This window comes from Gymnoscopelus microlampas (genome assembly GCF_963454915.1).
Source record: "Gymnoscopelus microlampas genome assembly, chromosome: 14".
In the NCBI taxonomy this organism is placed as follows: Eukaryota; Metazoa; Chordata; class Actinopteri; order Myctophiformes; family Myctophidae; genus Gymnoscopelus; species Gymnoscopelus microlampas.
In genome coordinates this window covers 37118672-37144766 of record NC_139951.1, presented here as the reverse complement: position 1 = coordinate 37144766, position 26095 = coordinate 37118672, and the positions used below count along the sequence as shown (strand labels likewise).

Sequence of the window (26095 nt, the reverse complement as noted above, 5' to 3'; positions counted from 1 at the left end):
TTTTCTTTAAATTAAAAAACATTATAGAAAAAAAAGCTGTCCCATGTTTTCATGTCACTACCGAAACACAACGAGTTTTAGTCCATAGGTGGAGCCTGGTTTTAGCCACACTCCCACACTTTTCACCAAGAAATGACATAGACTTCCTGTTCATCATGGCCACCTGGTGAGTAGCTGGTTTACTTCAGTCAGAAGTAATGTCTTCCAAAGTCTGAAAATCAGTCTGTATTTTAATATTTTTTAAGGATTGTCACTACCGAACACATCATTTCTGCAATTATAAACTCCTTTTGGGTTTTACTTCAAATGTGATGTTTTTTTTTATCCATGTACAACTGCTCAAAGCTGTGTTTGCAAGCCATGTCTTGCCTAGCATTGTTGAGTTAAGCTTAAAACTAGCTAAAATTGTCACTACCAAAACAGTCACTACCGAAACATTATGCTCAAGTTTTGGTAGTGACATCATTGTTTCGGTTGTGACAAAATTGGATGTTCATGCTTTTGAGACATCAACAGCTGTAAACAAAATCGGTAGTGACAAAATTGGATGTTCATGCTTTTGAGACATCAACAGCCTTGCAAACAAAATACTATGGTCACTACCGTAACAATACAGTCACTACCGAAACACCAGTTATGTTGTCAAAAATCAAAGATAGTGAGTTATCAACCAATATTTTATGATAATGATTGGTTAGGTGTATGTGTTATGTGAACAATGAATGTTTAGCAAAAAGAGTTAAGTGACTATGGCACAGCCTTGTAAACAAAATACTATGGTCACTACCGTAACAATACAGTCACTACCGAAATAGTGCAGTCACAACCGAAACACCAGTTATTTTGTCAAAAATCAAAGATAGTGAGTTATCAACCAATATTTTATGATAATGATTGGTTAGGTGTATGTGTAATTTCAACTATCGTTAATTCTGAAATCAATATAATCAACTTTATACATTTTACAAAGAAATATAGCATTTAATTTTGATAAATCTTAAGAATTCAATATTAAAAAAATCAGTTCATTTTAATGTATTTAATTGTAGAAACCACCTACATTAATTTTTTGAAATAGTCTGTACAGGGGAGGATGAAATAATACATATAAGTATCTTTATTCTATGGTAATTCGGTAGTGACACATTTTGGGAGAGGAAAGATATTCCAAAAGATTATGAAAATACAATATGATAATTGACTGTACTTTTACTAAATATGTGTCCCTTAGATCTGGTGCAACGTGAATATGGTCAAAGTCTTTCCAAAGTAGAATTAAAATTTCACACAATTTCCAACTCTAAATTTGAACCAATTCGGTAGAATGGCTCATATAGGCCGTCATCAGGTGTTAAACCCGGAAGGGCAAAGGGTTTTTGGCCTCTGTGACGTTTTGTCATTGATTGATCTAGTATTTTATTGACACATTTTTACAGTACAGCAGTACGACGAGTCAAAAAGACCCCAAATGGGTGAGACACAATAAAGCCAAACCGATGAAAACATTTCAAAGATTTGTTTTCAGGCAAACATGTTCACAGTAAGATGAACATTTTAAAGTTTGAATGGGGTTTCTAGGTTTAACTATGTAAAACGAGTAGAGACGATATGTAGTGCAGGTAGACCAAAGCAACATGCAGTGTTTTGACTTTGCAGGGCGTCCGGCCCAGGTTCAAGGTCACTGGGGTCACCGGGGGTCACACACATCATGTGGACGTGAGGAAATGAGGATTGAAATATAACCCACCCTCTGAGGAAGCATATAGGGCAGTGGTTCTCATACTGTTTAATGTCAAGGACCCCCAAATGAATATGTATTTGACCACGCACCATCTGAAGATATTTTGTGCCACCGACCCCATAAGTGAAAAATTATTCCAGATTTATTTGACAAGCTGCTTGTTAACTTTATTCTAGCATCAAAGACAATCAAAGACAAGTGTCCCAATGGGGGTTTGAACCTAGGTTTGAAGTTTCATTGGCAGTTACTCTATACATGCAGCTACTTGGTCATTTATACCAACCTCATGGAAGCAATGTCATTGGGCATCCAGATGTCAATCAACTCTAGTCTACATTGCAGGTTCTGACAGGGGGTGGGCCAAAAAAAAGCAGGAAGGAAAACAGTCTGTCTGTGAGAGAGAGAGAGAGAGAGAGAGAGAGAGAGAGAGAGAGAGAGAGAGAGAGAGAGAGAGAGAGAGAGAGAGAGAGAGAGAGAGAGAGAGAGAGAGAGAGAGAGAGAGAGAGAGAGAGAGAGAGAAAGGTGAAAATAGAGATCTTTATAAATTCAATAATCTGGTAAATGAAGAGCTAGGGATTAATATCAGTGTGGATATATCAGCATGTTTATGTGTTTGGAGCTGGGTTTTCACTCAGTATTTCTACCATAACCGGCTGACAACAGCACACACACACTAGCCTGGAGGAGAAGAGAGTGTGTGAGACATTTGAACACATTTCTGAGTGAGTATGGACGCTATCTGAGAACTTTAATGACATAGACATAGTGGTGGGAAAAGTACTTGAATTCTTTACTTAAGTAAAAGTATCAATACTGCAATGTAGAAGTAGTCTCTTACAAGTAAAAGTCTGGAATAAAAAATGTACTTGAGTAAAATATACATAAAGTACATAAGTAAAAGTACTCATTATGCAGAATGGCCCATTTCACAAGTTAAAAATGTATACAAATATTTTGAAAATAGCCGATCTACAAGCTCACAATGCGTCGCATCCGACGCATTGTGAGCTTGTAGATCTGCTATTTTCAAATGGCCGAAATATATATAGGGCTGGGTAATGTATGTTTAGTAATAATTAAAATCTACAAAGTAACTAGTAACTAAAGTTTTCAAATAATTGTAGTGGAGTAAAAGTACAATATTTGTCTCTGAGATGTTGTGGAGTAGAAGTTAAAGTATTGAAAATGGGAACAATTAGATAAGAAAATGAATACTCTTAATGTACCAGTCGATTTGTATCCACTAGAAAGATTTTTATGGACCAACAGGAACATTTAGTATCAAAGTTCTATTCTGAGCTGCAAGAACTGAATCAGAATAGACTTTCCCATTTGAGAGCAAGTTGGAGTACAACACTCAATGTGACAATAGACAATAAGATATGGGAAAGAATCCTGCTGTTGCCTTCCAAAATATCAATATGTAACAGATACAGGGAGATACAATATAATATCGTACATAATGTGTACATATCTCCATAAACGTACAGTAAATATACAGCAGGCGTCTCCCCAAATTGCCCTAAATGTAAAATATCAGTTGGAACTAGATTTCACTGTCTATGTATACAGTATGTATACAAATTCAAGTATTCGGGAAGGCAATATGCAAAGAAATTAGCAGGGTTATTGGACAACAGTTGACCCCTAATCCCCTCGTATGCTTATTAGGAAGTATCCCAGATTATCCGAGAAGGCGCATAAAGAAATAGTTCAATTCTTTCTAATGTTAGCTAGGAAATCAATAATGACAAAGTGGGTTGGAGATGAATCTCCGTCTACTCAGCTGTGGAAATCCTTGATATCTGATACTGCCGTTCTAGGGAAATTGAGATGTTTCTTCCAGTTAAGGGGGAGTTTTTCGTTGCCACTGTCGCAAAATTGCTTGCTCAGGGTGGGACTGTCGGTCTCTTCTCTACATGTAAAGTGTCTTGAGACAACTTGTTGTGATTTGACACTTTAATAAAATTGAATTGAATTGAATAGATACCGTATTAAAGAAAGAGCGCACCTGTTCTCTAGAATCTGGGAGAAACCACTAAATTTGTTGGACATAAAACTTTTTTTTCACAGTTTTGTTTATTGCAGGATTCAGAAGAGTATACACAAATACAAGAATATGCAGAGTAAAGTAGTATCAAAAGTAAGAAAAATAAGAGAATTGTACAATCCTACTCCGGGCATAAAATTTAGGGTGGTATGAAGACAGCTGATTGTCATTTTCAGTGTCATGTTTGAAGTATGTAGTTGTAAGCCTGCCTTTAAATGTCCATTGCCGCATTGACAATGCATTGGCTGCTTAAAGTTAAATATCTCCAAAACTACAAATGATTTCAAAGAAAGAATCTTAAGCATGCATGTCCACAGTAAGGTGGATTTTTTGAACTGTGAATGGAGTTTCTTACTTACTTACTTACTTACGCCTATCGCTCCTTTTCATGGAGCATAGGCCGTTGACTACAGTCCGCCAGAGTCCTCTATCCTGGGCCTTCTTTTCCAGCTCTTTCCATGTCAGTCCACACTGCTTGATGTCAGTCTCAAGGTCCCTGCGCCAGGTGTTCTTTGGCCTTCCCCTCTTTCTTTTGCCTTGCGGGTTCCATCTAAGGGCTTGTCTCATGATGCTGGTAATGGGCTTCCGGAGTGTGTGGCCAATCCATCCCCACCTTCTTCTCTTAATCTCCTCTTCCACTGGTGGTAGACCCGCTCTCTGCCAGAGATCGATATTGCTGATGGTGTCTGGCCAGCGAATGCTCAGGATCCTCCTCAGGCAGCTGTTTATGAATGTTTGTACCTTCATAGTTGTGGTCTTTGTTGTCCTCCACGTCTCTGATCCGTACAGTAGTACTGGCTTGACGTTTGAGCTGAAGAGTCTGAGCTTTGTCCGCTGGCTGATTTCTTTAGAGCTCCAGATGTTCTTTAGTTGGATGAATGCGGCTCTTGCCTTGCCGATTCTGGCTCTGACGTCTGCATCCGTGCCGCCCTGACTGTCTAAGACACTGCCTAAGTATGTGAAGGCTTTTACTTCCTCAAGTGCTGTTCCCTCCAGCATCACTGGGTCTCTGTTTGTTATATTGACCTTGAGGATTCTTGTTTTCCCTTTATGGATGGTGAGGCCAACTTGTGATGAGGTGTCTGCCAGCACTCTTGTCTTCTCTTGCATCTGCTTTTGACTATGCGAGAGCAGAGCGATGTCATCCGCAAAGTCTAGGTCATCCAGCTGTGATGTCATTGTCCACTGGATCCCGTGTCTCCTCTGTGTTGTTGTGACCTTCATTATCCAATCGATGGCTAAGAGGAAGAGGAAAGGGGACAGTAGACAGCCCTGCCTGACTCCAGTCTTCACGTGGAAGCTTCGAGTGAGCTGACCTCCATGGATGACTCTGCATGTCATCCCTTCATAGGAGTTCCTTATCAAGTTGACCAGTTTTTCTGGGATGCCATAGTGTCTGAGCAGTTTCCAGAGGGTGTCTCTGTCAACACTATCAAACGCCCTCTCGTAATCTATGAAATTGATGTAGAGCGGAGAGTTCCATTCCACTGATTGCTCAACTATGATACGGAGAGTTGTAATTTGGTCGACACAGGATCTATTCTGCCGGAACCCTGCTTGTTGGTCTCTTAGCAGTGGGTCCACAGCTTTCTTTATTCGTTCCAGGAGAATCCTGTTGAATATTTTTCCTGGCACTGAGAGCAGCATGATTCCCCTGTAGTTATGGCACTGACTGAGGTCTCCTTTCTTGGGGAGTTTGACCAGGTATCCTTCCTTCCAGTCTGTTGGAATTTCCCCTTTCTCCCAGGTCTCCTTTAACAGTGGATGTAACATCTCTACCGAAGCATCTATGTCTGCCCTCAGTGCCTCTGCTGGGATGTTATCTGGTCCTGTCGACTTTCCGTTTTTCAGTTGAGTGATGGCTTTCTTAATTTCTAGCTTGGTTGGGATTCCACAGTGGATGAGAAGGTCTGCCTCCGCTGCTTGAATATCCGGAGGGTTTGATGGTGTCGGTCTATTCAGGAGCTCCTCAAAGTACTCTGCCCATCTTTCCTGTTGTTGTTGTGGTTCTTTGCTTGTATTCCCTTCCTTGTTTTTCACTGGTCGCTCTGGTTTGCTACTCCTGCCTGACAGTTTCTTGGTGATGTTGTACAGGTCCGCCATGTTTCCTTTCCCTGCTGCCTCTTCCGCTTCTTTGGCCAAGCTGTCGATGAAGTCCCTTTTGTCTTTTCTGGCACTTTTCTTCACCTGTTTATTGCTCTCCGAGTATTCCTTCTGGGCTTTTGTCTTTGTTGCCCGTGTTCGGCAGTTGTTCATTTTGGACTTCTTTTGTCTCCTCTCCAGGACCTTGAGCAGCGTTTCTGGTGATATCCAGTCTTTCTGCTGGCTCTTCTTTGGTCCGAGCACTTCCTGACAGGTTGTTATGATGGCCTCTTTTATATTTCCCCATCTATCTAGTGTATGTTCTTCTTCACTGTTCAGTTCTTGTAAGGCTTCAAATCTGTTCTTTAGAGTCAGTGTGTACTCCATCCTTTTCTCTGTGTCTTTCAAGAGGCAGACGTTAAACTTCTGTCTCGATGTTGTCGTCTGTGTCCAGTGTTTCTTCAGCTTCAGCTTTAGTGTGGCAACTACGAGTTGGTGATCTGATGCCACATCTGCTCCCCTCCTTGCTCGTACATCCTGCATTGATCTCCTGAATGTCCTGTTTATGCAGAAGTGGTCAATCTGGTTTTCGGTCACCCCGTCCGGTGAAATCCAGGTTGCCTTGTGTATCCTCTTATGGGGAAAGACACTTCCTCCAATAACTAGGTTGTTCAGGGCACAGGTGTCCAAGAACCTCTCTCCATTCTTACTCATCTCCCCTAACCCTTGCTTTCCCATCACTTCTTCGTATCCTGTGTTGTCTCCTCCAATCTTCGCATTGAAGTCCCCCATGAGGATGTTGATGTCCTTACTTTTCAGTTGTTCCAGGATGCTCTGCAGTCTATTGTAGAAGTTGTCCTTATGCTCGTCGTCACTGTCATTTGTTGGAGCGTAGCACTGCACCACATTCAGCTGGATCTTCTTCTTCTTGGTTCTGAAGGTGGCTGTTATCATTCTTGGCCCATGTGGTTCCCATCCCATCAATGCCCTCTGAGCTGTTTTGGATAACAGCAGACCTACCCCCTCTGTGTGTGGGGATTTTTCTTCTTCATGCCCCGAGTATAGTAAGAGCTCTCCTGTCGTCAGTCTTTGTTGTCCAGATTGAATCCAACGTGTTTCGCTGAGTCCTAGCAAATCTAAGCTGTATCTCCTCATTTCTCCTGCTACTTGCATGGTCTTTCCTGTCTCGTACATGGTCCTAACGTTCCATGTTCCTATTCTAATACTCCTGTTTGAGAGAAGGGGTTTCGGCTCCGTGGCTTCCTTGCGGCTTTCCTCACGCAGTGTCATATTTCTTCTTAATGAAGAACCTTCCTCCACCAGGGTTGGAGTCTGTCTTTCTGTATTCAACGTTTCTGTAGCGTATGTGTTTTTTTTTACGGTTTGGGGTTGCTGGCCCCAAGCCCAACCTTCCCCCATTTCTGGGTTCCGGATTGTTTGGGGTTGGTTTGTTAGTCCCCTTCCCTAACCTTTTGTCTTCCAGGTAACAGATTACAGTCTCATACCACGTGAGACCAGACAGGTTTCGGGTCGTGTACAAGCTGTCCCGGCACGTCAAGCCCGACCAACCCCTGCTACTGTGTAATGAAAGCCTATGCAGGCATTGCATTACCAGCAGCACGAGACAGCACATTATAAATCTCTGAACTTTTAAAGGAGTACAATTCTAAAACTATTAAACATTTCAAAGATTCCTTTTCAGGCAAACATGTCCACAGTAAGATGAACATTTTAAAGTATGAATGAGGTTGCTAGGCGTAAGTATGTAGTTGTAAGCCTGCCTTTAAATGTCCATTGCCGCATTGACAATGCATTGGGTGCTTAAAGTTACATATCTCCAAAACTACAAATGATTTCAAAGGAAAAATCTCAAGCATGCATGTCCACACTAAGGTGGAATTTTTGAACTGTGAATGGAGTTTCTAGGTGAAAGTGTTTTTTTGAGGTCCCAAAATCGTCCATCGACCTCCATTATAAAGCTCAGAAATTTTAAAGGAGTACAATTCTAAAACTATTAAACATTTCAAAGATTCCTTTTCAGGCAAACATGTCCACAGTAAGATGAACATTTTAAAGTATGAATGACGTTACTAGGCGTAAGTATGTAGTTGTAAGCCTGCCTTTAAATGTCCATTGCCGCATCGACAATACATTAACTTTCGTTTCGGTAGGGACACAATGGTGAAAAAAAAAATACTAAACTACAAAGTACTACCAATCAACTCTAAATTGCCTGAAACGTACTCCTAACAGGTTTTTGGGGGGATGATTTTGGCCTCCACACTTAGGGCGCGCTCCCACCGCACTTTTATTTTACCTCTGGGGCAGAATCTGCCAATGCTTTGTCAATGCAAATGCGTGGATTCCTGGTCTTGCGGATTTTTTCCAAGAATCCACGCATTTGCATTGACAAAGCATTGGCAGATTCTGCCCCAGATGTAAAATAAAAGTGCGGTGGGAGCGCGCCCTTAGTGATTTTTTCGGATTTAACTTTCGTTTCGGTAGTGACACAAAAACGTTTCGGTAGTGACACAATGGTGAAAAAAAATACTCCACTACAAAGTACTACCAATCAACTCTAAATTGCCTGAAACGTACTCCTAACAGGTTTTTGGGGGGACGATTTTGGCCTCCACACTTAGTGATTTTTTCGGATTTAACTTTCGTTTCGGTAGTGACAAAAAAAACGTTTCGGTAGTGACACAATGGTGAAAAAAAAAATACTCCACTACAAAGTACTACCAATCAACTCTAAATTGCCTGAAACGTACTCCTAACAGCTTCGTTTCGGTAGTGACAAAAACACGTTTCGGTAGTGACACAATGGTGAAAAAAAAAATTACTCCACTACAAAGTTTTGGGGGGACGATTTTGGCCTCTAAACTTAGTGATTTTTTCAGATTTAACTTTTGTTTCGGTAGTGACACAAAAACGTTTCGGTAGTGACACAATGGTGAAAAAAAATTACTCCACTACAAAGTACTACCAAATTGCCTGAAACGTACTCCTAACAGGTTTTTGGGGGAACAATTTTTTTTTTGGCCTCCACACTTTTTTTCGGATTTAACTTCGTTTCGGTAGTGACACAATGGTGTCACTACCGAAACGAAAAAAAGATTACTAAGTCCAGAGCTCGATGAATGTTAGGGACCAAAAAAAAAGTCACTACCAATCAACTTTAAATTGCCTGAAACGTACTCCTAACAGGTTTTTGGGGAACAATTTTTTTTACGTTTCGGTAGTGACACCATTGTGTCACTACCGAAACGGAAAAAAAATTACTAAGTCCAGAGCTCGATGAATGTTAGGGACCAAAAAAAAAGTCACTACCAATCAACTTTAAATTGCCTGAAACGTACTCCTAACAGGTTTTTGGGGGAACCTTTTTTTTTTCGTTTCGGTAGTGTCACTACCGAAACGCAAAAAAAAATTACTAAGTCCAGAACTCGATGAATGTTAGGGACCAAAAAAAAAGTCACTACCAATCAACTTTAAATTGCCTGAAACGTACTCCTAACAGGTTTTTGGGGGAACATTTTTTTTTTCGTTTCGGTAGTGTCACTACCGAAACGGGGAAAAAATCACTAAGTCCAGAGCTCGATGAATGTTAGGGACCAAAAAAAAAGTCACTAGGCACCAAAAAAAAGTCACTACCAATCAACTTTAAATTGCCTGAAACATAATACTCCTAACAGGTTTTTGGGGGAAAATGTTTTTTTTTCGTTTCGGTAGTGTCACTACCGAAACAGATTTTTTTTTACTAAGTCCAGAGCTCGATGAATGTTAGGGACCAAAAAAAAAGTCACTACCAATCAACTTTAATTTGCCTGAAACGTACTCCTAACAGGTTTTTGGGGGAATATTTTTTTTTTCGTTTCGGTAGTGTCACTACCGAAACAGAAAAAAAATTACTAAGTCCAGAGCTCGATGAATGTTAGGGACCAAAAAAAAAGTCACTACCAATCAACTTTAAATTGCCTGAAACGTACTCCTAACGTCACCAGCATTTTTCGTAATTTTTCGTCACCAGCATTTTTTCGTCACCAGCATTTTTCGTCATTTTTCGTCACCAGCATTTTTTCGTCACCAGCATTTTTTGTCATTTTTCGTCACCAGCATTTTTTCGTCACCAGCATTTTTTGTCATTTTTCGTCACCAGCATTTTTTCGTCATTTTTCGTCACCAGCATTTTTTCGTCACCAGCATTTTTTTCGTCACCAGCATTTTTCGTCATTTTTCGTCACCAGCATTTTTTCGTCACCAGCATTTTTTGTCATTTTTCGTCACCAGCATTTTTTCGTCACCAGCATTTTTCGTCATTTTTCGTCACCAGCATTTTTCGTAATTTTTCGTCACCAGCATTTTTTCGTCACCAGCATTTTTTCGTCACCAGCATTTTTTGTCATTTTTTCGTCACCAGCATTTTTTGTCATTTTTCGTCACCAGCATTTTTTCGTCACCAGCATTTTTTGTCATTTTTCGTCACCAGCATTTTTTCGTCATTTTTCGTCACCAGCATTTTTTCGTCACCAGCATTTTTTTCGTCACCAGCATTTTTCGTCATTTTTCGTCACCAGCATTTTTTCGTCACCAGCATTTTTTGTCATTTTTCGTCACCAGCATTTTTTCGTCACCAGCATTTTTCGTCATTTTTTGTCACCAGCATTTTTCGTCATTTTTCGTCACCAGCATTTTTTCGTCACCAGCATTTTTTGTCATTTTTCGTCACCAGCACTTTTTCGTCACCAGCATTTTTCGTCATTTTTCGTCACCAGCATTTTTCGTCATTTTTCGTCACCAGCATTTTTTCGTCACCAGCATTTTTCGTCACCAGCATTTTTCGTCACCAGCATTTTTTCGTCACCAGCATTTTTTGTCATTTTTCGTCACCAGCATTTTTCGTCACCAGCATTTTTTCGTCACCAGCATTTTTTCGTCACCAGCATTTTTCGTCATTTTTCGTCACCAGCATTTTTTCGTCATTTTTCGTCACCAGCATTTTTTCGTCACCAGCATTTTTTTGTCACCAGCATTTTTTGTCATTTTTCGTCACCAGCATTTTTCGTCATTTTTCGTCACCAGCATTTTTTCGTCACCAGCATTTTTTGTCATTTTTCGTCACCAGCATTTTTTCGTCACCAGCATTTTTCGTCATTTTTCGTCACCAGCATTTTTCATAATTTTTCGTCACCAGCATTTTTCGTCATTTTTCGTCACCAGCATGTTTTCGTCACCAGCATTTTTTCGTCACCAGCATTTTTCGTCATTTTTCTTCACCAGCATTTTTTCGTCATTTTTCGTCACCAGCATTTTTTTGTCACCAGCATTTTTTGTCATTTTTCGTCACCAGCATTTTTCGTCACCAGCATTTTTTCGTCACCAGCATTTTTCGTCATTTTTCGTCACCAGCATTTTTTCGTCACCAGCATTTTTCGTCATTTTTCGTCACCAGCATTTTTGTCACCAGCATTTTTTCGTCACCAGCATTTTTCGTCATTTTTGACACCAGCATTTTTCGTCACCAGCATTTTTTGTCATTTTTCGTCACCAGCATTTTTTCGTCACCAGCATTTTTTCGTCACCAGCATTTTTCGTCATTTTTGACACCAGCATTTTTCGTCACCAGCATTTTTTGTCATTTTTCGTCACCAGCATTTTTTCGTCACCAGCATTTTTTCGTCACCAGCATTTTTTGTCATTTTTCGTCACCAGCATTTTTTCGTCACCAGCATTTTTCGTCATTTTTCGTCACCAGCATTTTTTCGTCACCAGCATTTTGTCATTTTTCGTCACCAGCATTTTTTCGTCACCAGCATTTTTCGTCATTTTTCGTCACCAGCATTTTTTCGTCATTTTTCGTCACCAGCATTTTTTCGTCACCAGCATTTTTTCGTCACCAGCATTTTTTGTCATTTTTCGTCACCAGCATTTTTCGTCATTTTTCGTCACCAGCATTTTTTCGTCACCAGCATTTTTCGTCATTTTTCGTCACCAGCATTTTTCGTCATTTTTTGTCACCAGCATTTTTTCGTCACCAGCATTTTTCGTCATTTTTCGTCACCAGCATTTTTTGTCATTTTTCGTCACCAGCATCTTTTCGTCACCAGCATTTTTTGTCATTTTTCGTCACCAGCATTTTTTCGTCACCAGCATTTTTCGTCATTTTTCGTCACCAGCATTTTTCGTCATTTTTCGTCACCAGCATTTTTCGTCACCAGCATTTTTCGTCACCAGCATTTTTTCGTCACCGGCATTTTTCGTCATTTTTCGTCACCAGCATTTTTTCGTCACCAGCATTTTTTCGTCACCAGCATTTTTCGTCATTTTTCGTCACCAGCATTTTTTCGTCACCAGCATTTTTTGTCATTTTTCGTCACCAACATTTTTTCGTCACCAGCATTTTTTGTCATTTTTCGTCACCAGCATTTTTCGTCATTTTTCGTCACCAGCATTTTTTCGTCACCAGCATTTTTTGTCATTTTTCGTCACCAGCATTTTTTCGTCACCAGCATTTTTCGTCATTTTTCGTCACCAGCATTTTTCGTCACCAGCATTTTTCGTCACCAGCATTTTTTCGTCACCAGCATTTTTCGTCATTTTTCGTCACCAGCATTTTTCGTCATTTTTCGTCACCAGCATTTTTCGTCATTTTTCGTCACCAGCATGTTTTCGTCACCAGCATGTTTTCGTCACCAGCATTTTTTCGTCACCAGCATTTTTCGTCATTTTTCGTCACCAGCATTTTTTTGTCACCAGCATTTTTTGTCATTTTTCGTCACCAGCATTTTTTCGTCACCAGCATTTTTTGTCATTTTTCGTCACCAGCACTTTTTCGTCACCAGCATTTTTCGTCATTTTTCGTCACCAGCATTTTTCGTCACCAGCATTTTTCGTCACCAGCATTTTTTCGTCACCAGCATTTTTCGTCATTTTTCGTCACCAGCATTTTTCGTCACCAGCATTTTTCGTCACCAGCATTTTTTCGTCACCGGCATTTTTCGTCATTTTTCGTCACCAGCATTTTTTCGTCACCAGCATTTTTTCGTCACCAGCATTTTTCGTCATTTTTCGTCACCAGCATTTTTTCGTCACCAGCATTTTTTGTCATTTTTCGTCACCAACATTTTTTCGTCGCCAGCATTTTTTGTCATTTTTCGTCACCAGCATTTTTTCGTCACCAGCATTTTTCGTCATTTTTCGTCACCAGCATTTTTTCGTCACCAGCATTTTGTCATTTTTCGTCACCAGCATTTTTTCGTCACCAGCATTTTTCGTCATTTTTCGTCACCAGCATTTTTTCGTCATTTTTCGTCACCAGCATTTTTTCGTCACCAGCATTTTTTCGTCACCAGCATTTTTTGTCATTTTTCGTCACCAGCATTTTTCGTCATTTTTCGTCACCAGCATTTTTTCGTCACCAACATTTTTCGTCACCAGCATTTTTCGTCATTTTTTGTCACCAGCATTTTTTCGTCACCAGCATTTTTCGTCATTTTTCGTCACCAGCATTTTTTGTCATTTTTCGTCACCAGCATCTTTTCGTCACCAGCATTTTTTGTCATTTTTCGTCACTAGCATTTTTTCGTCACCAGCATTTTTCGTCATTTTTCGTCACCAGCATTTTTCGTCATTTTTCGTCACCAGCATTTTTCGTCACCAGCATTTTTCGTCACCAGCATTTTTTCGTCACCAGCATTTTTCGTCATTTTTCGTCACCAGCATTTTTTCGTCACCAGCATTTTTTGTCATTTTTCGTCACCAGCATTTTTCGTCATTTTTCGTCACCAGCATTTTTTCGTCACCAGCATTTTTCGTCACCAGCATTTTTCGTCACCAGCATTTTTTCGTCACCAGCATTTTTTGTCATTTTTCGTCACCAGCATTTTTCGTCACCAGCATTTTTTCGTCACCAGCATTTTTTCGTCACCAGCATTTTTCGTCATTTTTCGTCACCAGCATTTTTTCGTCATTTTTCGTCACCAGCATTTTTTCGTCACCAGCATTTTTTTGTCACCAGCATTTTTTGTCATTTTTCGTCACCAGCATTTTTCGTCATTTTTCGTCACCAGCATTTTTTCGTCACCAGCATTTTTTGTCATTTTTCGTCACCAGCATTTTTTCGTCACCAGCATTTTTCGTCATTTTTCGTCACCAGCATTTTTCATAATTTTTCGTCACCAGCATTTTTCGTCATTTTTCGTCACCAGCATGTTTTCGTCACCAGCATTTTTTCGTCACCAGCATTTTTCGTCATTTTTCTTCACCAGCATTTTTTCGTCATTTTTCGTCACCAGCATTTTTTTGTCACCAGCATTTTTTGTCATTTTTCGTCACCAGCATTTTTCGTCACCAGCATTTTTTCGTCACCAGCATTTTTCGTCATTTTTCGTCACCAGCATTTTTTCGTCACCAGCATTTTTCGTCATTTTTCGTCACCAGCATTTTTGTCACCAGCATTTTTTCGTCACCAGCATTTTTCGTCATTTTTGACACCAGCATTTTTCGTCACCAGCATTTTTTGTCATTTTTCGTCACCAGCATTTTTTCGTCACCAGCATTTTTTCGTCACCAGCATTTTTTGTCATTTTTCGTCACCAACATTTTTTCGTCACCAGCATTTTTCGTCATTTTTGACACCAGCATTTTTCGTCACCAGCATTTTTTGTCATTTTTCGTCACCAGCATTTTTTCGTCACCAGCATTTTTTCGTCACCAGCATTTTTTGTCATTTTTCGTCACCAGCATTTTTTCGTCACCAGCATTTTTCGTCATTTTTCGTCACCAGCATTTTTTCGTCACCAGCATTTTGTCATTTTTCGTCACCAGCATTTTTTCGTCACCAGCATTTTTCGTCATTTTTCGTCACCAGCATTTTTTCGTCATTTTTCGTCACCAGCATTTTTTCGTCACCAGCATTTTTTCGTCACCAGCATTTTTTTGTCATTTTTCGTCACCAGCATTTTTCGTCATTTTTCGTCACCAGCATTTTTTCGTCACCAGCATTTTTCGTCATTTTTCGTCACCAGCATTTTTCGTCATTTTTTGTCACCAGCATTTTTTCGTCACCAGCATTTTTCGTCATTTTTCGTCACCAGCATTTTTTGTCATTTTTCGTCACCAGCATCTTTTCGTCACCAGCATTTTTTGTCATTTTTCGTCACCAGCATTTTTTCGTCACCAGCATTTTTCGTCATTTTTCGTCACCAGCATTTTTCGTCATTTTTCGTCACCAGCATTTTTCGTCACCAGCATTTTTCGTCACCAGCATTTTTTCGTCACCAGCATTTTTCGTCATTTTTCGTCACCAGCATTTTTTCGTCACCAGCATTTTTCGTCACCAGCATTTTTCGTCATTTTTCGTCACCAGCATTTTTTCGTCACCAGCATTTTTTGTCATTTTTCGTCACCAACATTTTTTCGTCACCAGCATTTTTTGTCATTTTTCATCACCAGCATTTTTCGTCATTTTTCGTCACCAGCATTTTTTCGTCACCAGCATTTTTTGTCATTTTTCGTCACCAGCATTTTTTCGTCACCAGCATTTTTCGTCATTTTTCGTCACCAGCATTTTTCGTCACCAGCATTTTTCGTCACCAGCATTTTTTCGTCACCAGCATTTTTCGTCATTTTTCGTCACCAGCATTTTTCGTCATTTTTCGTCACCAGCATTTTTCGTCATTTTTCGTCACCAGCATGTTTTCGTCACCAGCATGTTTTCGTCACCAGCATTTTTTCGTCACCAGCATTTTTCGTCATTTTTCGTCACCAGCATTTTTTTTGTCACCAGCATTTTTTGTCATTTTTCGTCACCAGCATTTTTTCGTCATTTTTCGTCACCAGCATTTTTTCGTCACCAGCATTTTTCGTCACCAGCATTTTTTCGTCACCAGCATTTTTCGTCATTTTTCGTCACCAGCATTTTTTCGTCACCAGCATTTTTCGTCATTTTTCGTCACCAGCATTTTTTCGTCACCAGCATTTTTTGTCATTTTTCGTCACCAACATTTTTTCGTCACCAGCATTTTTTGTCATTTTTCGTCACCAGCATTTTTTCGTCACCAGCATTTTTCGTCATTTTTCGTCACCAGCATTTTTTCGTCACCAGCATTTTGTCATTTTTCGTCACCAGCATTTTTTCGTCACCAGCATTTTTCGTCATTTTTCGTCACCAGCATTTTTTCGTCATTTTTCGTCACCAGCATTTTTTCGTCACCAGCATTTTTTCGTCACCAGCATTTTTTGTCATTTTTCGTCACCAGCATTTTTCGTCATTTTTCGTCACCAGCATTTTTTCGTCACCAGCATTTTTTCGTCACCAACATTTTTCGTCACCAGCATTTTTCGTCATTTTTTGTCACCAGCATTTTTTCGTCACCAGCATTTTTCGTCATTTTTCGTCACCAGCATTTTTTGTCATTTTTCGTCACCAGCATCTTTTCGTCACCAGCATTTTTTGTCATTTTTCGTCACTAGCATTTTTTCGTCACCAGCATTTTTCGTCATTTTTCGTCACCAGCATTTTTCGTCATTTTTCGTCACCAGCATTTTTCGTCACCAGCATTTTTCGTCACCAGCATTTTTTCGTCACCAGCATTTTTCGTCATTTTTCGTCACCAGCATTTTTTCGTCACCAGCATTTTTTGTCATTTTTCGTCACCAGCATTTTTTCGTCACCAGCATTTTTCGTCATTTTTCGTCACCAGCATTTTTTCGTCACCAGCATTTTTTGTCATTTTTCGTCACCAGCATTTTTTCGTCACCAGCATTTTTCGTCATTTTTCGTCACCAGCATTTTTCGTCACCAGCATTTTTCGTCACCAGCATTTTTTCGTCACCAGCATTTTTCGTCATTTTTCGTCACCAGCATTTTTCGTCATTTTTCGTCACCAGCATTTTTCGTCATTTTTCGTCACCAGCATGTTTTCGTCACCAGCATGTTTTCGTCACCAGCATTTTTTCGTCACCAGCATTTTTCGTCATTTTTCGTCACCAGCATTTTTTCGTCATTTTTCGTCACCAGCATTTTTTTGTCACCAGCATTTTTTGTCATTTTTCGTCACCAGCATTTTTCGTCACCAGCATTTTTTCGTCACCAGCATTTTTTCGTCACCAGCATTTTTCGTCATTTTTCGTCACCAGCATTTTTCGTCACCAGCATTTTTTGTCATTTTTCGTCACCAGCATTTTTTCGTCACCAGCACTTTTCGTCACCAGCATTTTTTCGTCACCAGCATTTTTCGTCACCAGCATTTTTCGTCACCAGCATTTTTCGTCACCAGCATTTTTTCGTCACCAGCATTTTTTCGTCACCAGTATTTTTTGTCATTTTTCGTCACCAGCATTTTTCGTCATTTTTCGTCACCAGCATTTTTTCGTCACCAGCATTTTTCGTCATTTTTCGTCACCAGCATTTTTCGTCATTTTTCGTCACCAGCATTTTTCGTCATTTTTCGTCACCAGCATGTTTTCGTCACCAGCATTTTTTCGTCACCAGCATTTTTCGTCATTTTTCGTCACCAGCATTTTTTCGTCATTTTTCGTCACCAGCATTTTTTTCGTCACCAGCATTTTTTCGTCACCAGCATTTTTTCATCACCAGCATTTTTCCGTCACCAGCATTTTTTGTCATTTTTCGTCACCAGCATCTTTCGTCATTTTTTGTCACCAGCATTTTTCGTCATTTTTCGTCACCAGCATTTTTTCGTCACCAGCATTTTTTGTCATTTTTCGTCACCAGCACTTTTTCGTCACCAGCATTTTTCGTCATTTTTCGTCACCAGCATTTTTTCGTCACCAGCATTTTTCGTCACCAGCATTTTTCGTCACCAGCATTTTTTCGTCACCAGCATTTTTTGTCATTTTTCGTCACCAGCATTTTTCGTCACCAGCATTTTTTCGTCACCAGCATTTTTTCGTCACCAGCATTTTTCGTCATTTTTCGTCACCAGCATTTTTTCGTCATTTTTCGTCACCAGCATTTTTTCGTCACCAGCATTTTTTTGTCACCAGCATTTTTTGTCATTTTTCGTCACCAGCATTTTTCGTCATTTTTCGTCACCAGCATTTTTTCGTCACCAGCATTTTTTGTCATTTTTCGTCACCAGCATTTTTTCGTCACCAGCATTTTTCGTCATTTTTCGTCACCAGCATTTTTCATAATTTTTCGTCACCAGCATTTTTCGTCATTTTTCGTCACCAGCATGTTTTCGTCACCAGCATTTTTTCGTCACCAGCATTTTTCGTCATTTTTCTTCACCAGCATTTTTTCGTCATTTTTCGTCACCAGCATTTTTTTGTCACCAGCATTTTTTGTCATTTTTCGTCACCAGCATTTTTCGTCACCAGCATTTTTTCGTCACCAGCATTTTTCGTCATTTTTCGTCACCAGCATTTTTTCGTCACCAGCATTTTTCGTCATTTTTCGTCACCAGCATTTTTGTCACCAGCATTTTTTCGTCACCAGCATTTTTCGTCATTTTTGACACCAGCATTTTTCGTCACCAGCATTTTTTGTCATTTTTCGTCACCAGCATTTTTTCGTCACCAGCATTTTTTCGTCACCAGCATTTTTTGTCATTTTTCGTCACCAACATTTTTTCGTCACCAGCATTTTTCGTCATTTTTGACACCAGCATTTTTCGTCACCAGCATTTTTTGTCATTTTTCGTCACCAGCATTTTTTCGTCACCAGCATTTTTTCGTCACCAGCATTTTTTGTCATTTTTCGTCACCAGCATTTTTTCGTCACCAGCATTTTTCGTCATTTTTCGTCACCAGCATTTTTTCGTCACCAGCATTTTGTCATTTTTCGTCACCAGCATTTTTTCGTCACCAGCATTTTTCGTCATTTTTCGTCACCAGCATTTTTTCGTCATTTTTCGTCACCAGCATTTTTTCGTCACCAGCATTTTTTCGTCACCAGCATTTTTTGTCATTTTTCGTCACCAGCATTTTTCGTCATTTTTCGTCATCAGCATTTTTTCGTCACCAGCATTTTTCGTCATTTTTCGTCACCAGCATTTTTCGTCATTTTTTGTCACCAGCATTTTTTCGTCACCAGCATTTTTCGTCATTTTTCGTCACCAGCATTTTTTGTCATTTTTCGTCACCAGCATCTTTTCGTCACCAGCATTTTTTGTCATTTTTCGTCACCAGCATTTTTCGTCATTTTTCGTCACCAGCATTTTTCGTCATTTTTCGTCACCAGCATTTTTCGTCACCAGCATTTTTCGTCACCAGCATTTTTTCGTCACCAGCATTTTTCGTCATTTTTCGTCACCAGCATTTTTTCGTCACCAGCATTTTTTCGTCACCAGCATTTTTCGTCATTTTTCGTCACCAGCATTTTTTCGTCACCAGCATTTTTTGTCATTTTTCGTCACCAACATTTTTTCGTCACCAGCATTTTTTGTCATTTTTCGTCACCAGCATTTTTCGTCATTTTTCGTCACCAGCATTTTTTCGTCACCAGCATTTTTTGTCATTTTTCGTCACCAGCATTTTTTCGTCACCAGCATTTTTCGTCATTTTTCGTCACCAGCATTTTTCGTCACCAGCATTTTTCGTCACCAGCATTTTTTCGTCACCAGCATTTTTCGTCATTTTTCGTCACCAGCATTTTTCGTCATTTTTCGTCACCAGCATTTTTCGTCATTTTTCGTCACCAGCATGTTTTCGTCACCAGCATGTTTTCGTCACCAGCATTTTTTCGTCACCAGCATTTTTCGTCATTTTTCGTCACCAGCATTTTTTTGTCACCAGCATTTTTTGTCATTTTTCGTCACCAGCATTTTTTCGTCATTTTTCGTCACCAGCATTTTTTCGTCACCAGCATTTTTCGTCACCAGCATTTTTTCGTCACCAGCATTTTTCGTCATTTTTCGTCACCAGCATTTTTTCGTCACCTGCATTTTTCGTCATTTTTCGTCACCAGCATTTTTTCGTCACCAGCATTTTTTGTCATTTTTCGTCACCAACATTTTTTCGTCACCAGCATTTTTTGTCATTTTTCGTCACCAGCATTTTTTCGTCACCAGCATTTTTCGTCATTTTTCGTCACCAGCATTTTTTCGTCACCAGCATTTTGTCATTTTTCGTCACCAGCATTTTTTCGTCACCAGCATTTTTCGTCATTTTTCGTCACCAGCATTCTTTCGTCATTTTTCGTCACCAGCATTTTTTCGTCACCAGCATTTTTTCGTCACCAGCATTTTTTGTCATTTTTCGTCACCAGCATTTTTCGTCATTTTTCGTCACCAGCATTTTTTCGTCACCAGCATTTTTTCGTCACCAACATTTTTCGTCACCATTATTTTTCGTCATTTTTTGTCACCAGCATTTTTTCGTCACCAGCATTTTTCGTCATTTTTCGTCACCAGCATTTTTTGTCATTTTTCGTCACCAGCATCTTTTCGTCACCAGCATTTTTTGTCATTTTTCGTCACTAGCATTTTTTCGTCACCAGCATTTTTCGTCATTTTTCGTCACCAGCATTTTTCGTCATTTTTCGTCACCAGCATTTTTCGTCACCAGCATTTTTCGTCACCAGCATTTTTTCGTCACCAGCATTTTTCGTCATTTTTCGTCACCAGCATTTTTTCGTCACCAGCATTTTTTGTCATTTTTCGTCACCAGCATTTTTTCGTCACCAGCATTTTTCGTCATTTTTCGTCACCAGCATTTTTTCGTCACCAGCATTTTTTGTCATTTTTCGTCACCAGCATTTTTTCGTCACCAGCATTTTTCGTCATTTTTCGTCACCAGCATTTTTCGTCACCAGCATTTTTCGTCACCAGCATTTTTTCGTCACCAGCATTTTTCGTCATTTTTCGTCACCAGCATTTTTCGTCATTTTTCGTCACCAGCATTTTTCGTCATTTTTCGTCACCAGCATGTTTTCGTCACCAGCATGTTTTCGTCACCAGCATTTTTTCGTCACCAGCATTTTTCGTCATTTTTCGTCACCAGCATTTTTTCGTCATTTTTCGTCACCAGCATTTTTTTGTCACCAGCATTTTTTGTCATTTTTCGTCACCAGCATTTTTCGTCACCAGCATTTTTTCGTCACCAGCATTTTTTCGTCACCAGCATTTTTCGTCATTTTTCGTCACCAGCATTTTTCGTCACCAGCATTTTTTGTCATTTTTCGTCACCAGCATTTTTTCGTCACCAGCACTTTTCGTCACCAGCATTTTTTCGTCACCAGCATTTTTCGTCACCAGCATTTTTCGTCACCAGCATTTTTCGTCACCAGCATTTTTTCGTCACCAGCATTTTTTCGTCACCAGTATTTTTTGTCATTTTTCGTCACCAGCATTTTTCGTCATTTTTCGTCACCAGCATTTTTTCGTCACCAGCATTTTTCGTCATTTTTCGTCACCAGCATTTTTCGTCATTTTTCGTCACCAGCATTTTTCGTCATTTTTCGTCACCAGCATGTTTTCGTCACCAGCATTTTTTCGTCACCAGCATTTTTCGTCATTTTTCGTCACCAGCATTTTTTCGTCATTTTTCGTCACCAGCATTTTTTTCGTCACCAGCATTTTTTCGTCACCAGCATTTTTTCATCACCAGCATTTTTCCGTCACCAGCATTTTTTGTCATTTTTCGTCACCAGCATCTTTCGTCATTTTTTGTCACCAGCATTTTTCGTCATTTTTCGTCACCAGCATTTTTTCGTCACCAGCATTTTTTGTCATTTTTCGTCACCAGCACTTTTTCGTCACCAGCATTTTTCGTCATTTTTCGTCACCAGCATTTTTTCGTCACCAGCATTTTTCGTCACCAGCATTTTTCGTCACCAGCATTTTTTCGTCACCAGCATTTTTTGTCATTTTTCGTCACCAGCATTTTTCGTCACCAGCATTTTTTCGTCACCAGCATTTTTTCGTCACCAGCATTTTTCGTCATTTTTCGTCACCAGCATTTTTTCGTCATTTTTCGTCACCAGCATTTTTTCGTCACCAGCATTTTTTTGTCACCAGCATTTTTTGTCATTTTTCGTCACCAGCATTTTTCGTCATTTTTCGTCACCAGCATTTTTTCGTCACCAGCATTTTTTGTCATTTTTCGTCACCAGCATTTTTTCGTCACCAGCATTTTTCGTCATTTTTCGTCACCAGCATTTTTCATAATTTTTCGTCACCAGCATTTTTCGTCATTTTTCGTCACCAGCATGTTTTCGTCACCAGCATTTTTTCGTCACCAGCATTTTTCGTCATTTTTCTTCACCAGCATTTTTTCGTCATTTTTCGTCACCAGCATTTTTTTGTCACCAGCATTTTTTGTCATTTTTCGTCACCAGCATTTTTCGTCACCAGCATTTTTTCGTCACCAGCATTTTTCGTCATTTTTCGTCACCAGCATTTTTTCGTCACCAGCATTTTTCGTCATTTTTCGTCACCAGCATTTTTGTCACCAGCATTTTTTCGTCACCAGCATTTTTCGTCATTTTTGACACCAGCATTTTTCGTCACCAGCATTTTTTGTCATTTTTCGTCACCAGCATTTTTTCGTCACCAGCATTTTTTCGTCACCAGCATTTTTTGTCATTTTTCGTCACCAACATTTTTTCGTCACCAGCATTTTTCGTCATTTTTGACACCAGCATTTTTCGTCACCAGCATTTTTTGTCATTTTTCGTCACCAGCATTTTTTCGTCACCAGCATTTTTTCGTCACCAGCATTTTTTGTCATTTTTCGTCACCAGCATTTTTTCGTCACCAGCATTTTTCGTCATTTTTCGTCACCAGCATTTTTTCGTCACCAGCATTTTGTCATTTTTCGTCACCAGCATTTTTTCGTCACCAGCATTTTTCGTCATTTTTCGTCACCAGCATTTTTTCGTCATTTTTCGTCACCAGCATTTTTTCGTCACCAGCATTTTTTCGTCACCAGCATTTTTTTGTCATTTTTCGTCACCAGCATTTTTCGTCATTTTTCGTCATCAGCATTTTTTCGTCACCAGCATTTTTCGTCATTTTTCGTCACCAGCATTTTTCGTCATTTTTTGTCACCAGCATTTTTTCGTCACCAGCATTTTTCGTCATTTTTCGTCACCAGCATTTTTTGTCATTTTTCGTCACCAGCATCTTTTCGTCACCAGCATTTTTTGTCATTTTTCGTCACCAGCATTTTTTCGTCACCAGCATTTTTCGTCATTTTTCGTCACCAGCATTTTTTCGTCACCAGCATTTTGTCATTTTTCGTCACCAGCATTTTTTCGTCACCAGCATTTTTCGTCATTTTTCGTCACCAGCATTTTTTCGTCATTTTTCGTCACCAGCATTTTTTCGTCACCAGCATTTTTTCGTCACCAGCATTTTTTGTCATTTTTCGTCACCAGCATTTTTCGTCATTTTTCGTCATCAGCATTTTTTCGTCACCAGCATTTTTCGTCATTTTTCGTCACCAGCATTTTTCGTCATTTTTTGTCACCAGCATTTTTTCGTCACCAGCATTTTTCGTCATTTTTCGTCACCAGCATTTTTTGTCATTTTTCGTCACCAGCATCTTTTCGTCACCAGCATTTTTTGTCATTTTTCGTCACCAGCATTTTTCGTCATTTTTCGTCACCAGCATTTTTCGTCATTTTTCGTCACCAGCATTTTTCGTCACCAGCATTTTTCGTCACCAGCATTTTTTCGTCACCAGCATTTTTCGTCATTTTTCGTCACCAGCATTTTTTCGTCACCAGCATTTTTTCGTCACCAGCATTTTTCGTCATTTTTCGTCACCAGCATTTTTTCGTCACCAGCATTTTTTGTCATTTTTCGTCACCAACATTTTTTCGTCACCAGCATTTTTTGTCATTTTTCGTCACCAGCATTTTTCGTCATTTTTCGTCACCAGCATTTTTTCGTCACCAGCATTTTTTGTCATTTTTCGTCACCAGCATTTTTTCGTCACCAGCATTTTTCGTCATTTTTCGTCACCAGCATTTTTCGTCACCAGCATTTTTCGTCACCAGCATTTTTTCGTCACCAGCATTTTTCGTCATTTTTCGTCACCAGCATTTTTCGTCATTTTTCGTCACCAGCATTTTTCGTCATTTTTCGTCACCAGCATGTTTTCGTCACCAGCATGTTTTCGTCACCAGCATTTTTTCGTCACCAGCATTTTTCGTCATTTTTCGTCACCAGCATTTTTTTGTCACCAGCATTTTTTGTCATTTTTCGTCACCAGCATTTTTTCGTCATTTTTCGTCACCAGCATTTTTTCGTCACCAGCATTTTTCGTCACCAGCATTTTTTCGTCACCAGCATTTTTCGTCATTTTTCGTCACCAGCATTTTTTCGTCACCTGCATTTTTCGTCATTTTTCGTCACCAGCATTTTTTCGTCACCAGCATTTTTTGTCATTTTTCGTCACCAGCATTTTTTCGTCACCAGCATTTTTTGTCATTTTTCGTCACCAGCATTTTTTCGTCACCAGCATTTTTCGTCATTTTTCGTCACCAGCATTTTTTCGTCACCAGCATTTTGTCATTTTTCGTCACCAGCATTTTTTCGTCACCAGCATTTTTCGTCATTTTTCGTCACCAGCATTCTTTCGTCATTTTTCGTCACCAGCATTTTTTCGTCACCAGCATTTTTTCGTCACCAGCATTTTTTGTCATTTTTCGTCACCAGCATTTTTCGTCATTTTTCGTCACCAGCATTTTTTCGTCACCAGCATTTTTTCGTCATTTTTCGTCACCAGCATTTTTTCGTCACCAGCATTTTTCGTCATTTTTCGTCACCAGCATTTTTTCGTCACCAGCATTTTTTGTCATTTTTCGTCACCAGCATTTTTTCGTCACCAGCATTTTTCGTCATTTTTCGTCACCAGCATTTTTTCGTCACCAGCATTTTTTGTCATTTTTCGTCACCAGCATTTTTTCGTCACCAGCATTTTTCGTCATTTTTCGTCACCAGCATTTTTCGTCACCAGCATTTTTCGTCACCAGCATTTTTTCGTCACCAGCATTTTTCGTCATTTTTCGTCACCAGCATTTTTCGTCATTTTTCGTCACCAGCATTTTTCGTCATTTTTCGTCACCAGCATGTTTTCGTCACCAGCATGTTTTCGTCACCAGCATTTTTTCGTCACCAGCATTTTTCGTCATTTTTCGTCACCAGCATTTTTTCGTCATTTTTCGTCACCAGCATTTTTTTGTCACCAGCATTTTTTGTCATTTTTCGTCACCAGCATTTTTCGTCACCAGCATTTTTTCGTCACCAGCATTTTTTCGTCACCAGCATTTTTCGTCATTTTTCGTCACCAGCATTTTTCGTCACCAGCATTTTTTGTCATTTTTCGTCACCAGCATTTTTTCGTCACCAGCACTTTTCGTCACCAGCATTTTTTCGTCACCAGCATTTTTCGTCACCAGCATTTTTCGTCACCAGCATTTTTCGTCACCAGCATTTTTTCGTCACCAGCATTTTTTCGTCACCAGTATTTTTTGTCATTTTTCGTCACCAGCATTTTTCGTCATTTTTCGTCACCAGCATTTTTTCGTCACCAGCATTTTTCGTCATTTTTCGTCACCAGCATTTTTCGTCATTTTTCGTCACCAGCATTTTTCGTCATTTTTCGTCACCAGCATGTTTTCGTCACCAGCATTTTTTCGTCACCAGCATTTTTCGTCATTTTTCGTCACCAGCATTTTTTCGTCATTTTTCGTCACCAGCATTTTTTTCGTCACCAGCATTTTTTCGTCACCAGCATTTTTTCATCACCAGCATTTTTCCGTCACCAGCATTTTTTGTCATTTTTCGTCACCAGCATCTTTCGTCATTTTTTGTCACCAGCATTTTTCGTCATTTTTCGTCACCAGCATTTTTTCGTCACCAGCATTTTTTGTCATTTTTCGTCACCAGCACTTTTTCGTCACCAGCATTTTTCGTCATTTTTCGTCACCAGCATTTTTTCGTCACCAGCATTTTTCGTCACCAGCATTTTTCGTCACCAGCATTTTTTCGTCACCAGCATTTTTTGTCATTTTTCGTCACCAGCATTTTTCGTCACCAGCATTTTTTCGTCACCAGCATTTTTTCGTCACCAGCATTTTTCGTCATTTTTCGTCACCAGCATTTTTTCGTCATTTTTCGTCACCAGCATTTTTTCGTCACCAGCATTTTTTTGTCACCAGCATTTTTTGTCATTTTTCGTCACCAGCATTTTTCGTCATTTTTCGTCACCAGCATTTTTTCGTCACCAGCATTTTTTGTCATTTTTCG

At 39.5% G+C, this 26095-nt stretch overlaps 1 protein-coding gene across 1 annotated transcript in view; it reads left to right on the top strand.

Moving 5' to 3' along the window:
• Positions 1–26095, top strand: part of polr3a (polymerase (RNA) III (DNA directed) polypeptide A) — a 380370-nt gene that overhangs the window by 110777 nt on the left and 243498 nt on the right. The window lies entirely within an intron of this gene.